The 2,468-nt window shown below is 38.9% G+C and overlaps 1 long non-coding RNA gene across 1 annotated transcript in view; it reads right to left on the bottom strand.

Annotated features, from left to right (window-relative positions):
• Positions 1-2,220, bottom strand: part of LOC115292687 — a 17,422-nt gene extending 15,202 nt beyond the window's left edge. The window contains exons 1-2 of the long non-coding RNA XR_003909091.1: positions 2,142-2,220; positions 335-412 (exon numbers count right to left, since the gene is read on the bottom strand). This is a non-coding gene — a long non-coding RNA (uncharacterized LOC115292687). The remainder of the gene's footprint in view (positions 1-334; positions 413-2,141) is intronic.
• Positions 2,221-2,468: the final 248 nt, after the last annotated feature.

Genomic DNA, 2,468 nt, shown 5'->3' on the forward strand with positions numbered 1-2,468 from the left:
ATATGTGGGTATACATACACCTCTTTTCCTTTCTATCCTGATTCTTTCTTTCCTTTTTTTAAATGTTTGTTTATTTTTGAGAGACAGAGAGAGAACACGAGCAAGGGAAGTGCAAGGGAGAGAGATAATCCAAAGCAGACTATGGGATCAGGATAGAGCCTGACATGGGGCTTTATCTCACAAACTGTGAGATCATGACCTGAGCCAAAATCAGATGGGTCAGATACTCAACTGACTGAGCCCTGAGGCCCTCCTTTTCTATCATGATCTTTAAACTGTGTTTGTGTCTGGGACTCATAGTTCTATATATTTTGTAATTGATATTTTGACTTACCACTTCTGGTTTTAATTATCTGTTTTCCACTCAGACATGTTATTCACAATAAGTGTGTCTTCTCTGTAGTTTAGAAAACTGTTGATAAAGATGAGAGGACTTAGCCAAGATACACTTTTTCCTTTTCTTCTTGTCTCTCTTGAAATATGGGTAATGGAAATTTTAAGCATAAGAGTACAATCCAGCCTGAGGCTTAAAACATCTATATTTCTTGCTGCTTTCAGGTAAGATAGAGCACTATTATAAAATATTAATAAAAACATAATATAAGAGCACAAGTATTCTACCGAACTGGTATAACAGTTCTATTTGGCAGAAATAGCTGGGGTGGTTTTCAAGGGAGCTATCTCTGCTCATTCTAGAAGAAGCATGAACTCATTAGTCTAAAAAGCTCCTGACCCTCTTGAATGTGAAGGTGCACTGTAGACTACAACTGGAGCCGAGCAGAGGAAGGGAAATTTATATACCTAATTCCTGGGGGAAAGAACTCCCAGGAAATACCTCTGGGGGGGGGGGTGTATTTTAGTTAATGACAGTTAAGTATCAGACACAAAACTAGCCCAAATCCTTCTCTGATGTAAATGTGGGACTCAACATCATTGTATTGATTCCGATGTAATCCATGTGCTATGCCAATCAAGAACACAAACAGACCTCAGGTCCAGAGTCCCAGACCCTAAAGATCTCTTATTTTCTGTCATTGCAAAATATGGCTTCATGCCATCAACATCTGTTTACAAGGTTTTATAATTTTATTCCATCCATGAAAATCTGCAGATATTTGTCATTATTAATTTGTCAGAAGCTTTAGAAATGCCAAGTCAACGTGTTCAGGCTGAGATCGAGCCCGAAGAAAAAGTCTGCATTTAATCACATGATAGTCTCTATCCATTTTGTCATCCTGCAAGAGAACATGGGGCCAAAAGACAATCCCAACCAGGTCATGCATGTTTATAGTTTGTTTGTGTGTGTCTGTATATGTGTGTGTGCGTGTGTGTGTGCGTGTGCGTGTGTGTGTGTGTCTTTAAAATCCAAATGCAATGAATTTTTTTAGGGGAACACTCTTTCAACTTCTCTGTATGATAGCGAAAGATCATTTGGATGGTTGCCTAGGAAAGCTTGCATTTTTGTGGGAAGTGGATATCGTCTGGCCTGCCACTGCAGCAAAGTTGGACAGATGGCTTGGGACGTGGGAAGCAGCCCATGGTCATACAAGGGAGCTGGGCTTGGAGTCAGGAGAGCATTCTCTAGTTTGGATTTTGCCACTAAATAGCTGTGTGACTAAGATAGAAACACATTTTCTTAGTTTCCTTACCAGTAAATCGAAGAGGTTGAATTTAATGAGCCTCTACACCTGTAAAATATGATGATTCTATCACTCTAGGTAGAATCTGTGTAAAAATTTTTTATGGTGTTTGACTATGCCTTCCTTCCCTCTGTTCCTTTCCCAAAGTACATATCAGGATCCACCCAAGCCTAGCCAATGTCTGTTAATGATACAGACATTTTTTTAATTACATGTGGCAAATAAACCATTAAATCATGAGAGATGCTTTTAGTTCTGGTACACTCTAATTACGACATTGCCAAGAGTTACCTATGCACACTTTATATCTAACTTACCTGTTTCCTCAGGACACTTCACTTCAGCTAATGCTAGTTTATGTTTGAAGGGAAGGAAAACATAGGAGATCAGAATTTCCTCTGTGAACTAATTTTCTGAGAAGAAGCCACAAACGGCAATCATTTTAATGCAGAGATCCCACTCATGTAAAACATGTACACCTAGGTATGCAATAAAACCTACCTCAGCCTTCAGGCCAGATTGTTACAGCTTTTCACTGGACACCGGATCCTGATGTCTGATGAGCCGCATTTCACAACTGAAAACACTAATGTCATAATAAGGTAATAATAAGGTACACACTAATATTGACCACTTAAACTCTACAACGTATTAACCTTTTAAGAGTAAGATAATAAAAAGTCTGACACATTTTTTCAAGCAACATATTAACTCGGGCTGGGCTGGGCTGGGACATGACCTTCTTCCACCAGTTGGTGAAAAAGGTTACTAATTCATATATTCTTTGCTCATGCGAAGATCTGGAGATAGCATCTGCTTAGTTTTGAA

This window comes from Suricata suricatta, chromosome 5 (genome assembly GCF_006229205.1).
Source record: "Suricata suricatta isolate VVHF042 chromosome 5, meerkat_22Aug2017_6uvM2_HiC, whole genome shotgun sequence".
Taxonomy (NCBI): domain Eukaryota; kingdom Metazoa; phylum Chordata; class Mammalia; order Carnivora; family Herpestidae; genus Suricata; species Suricata suricatta.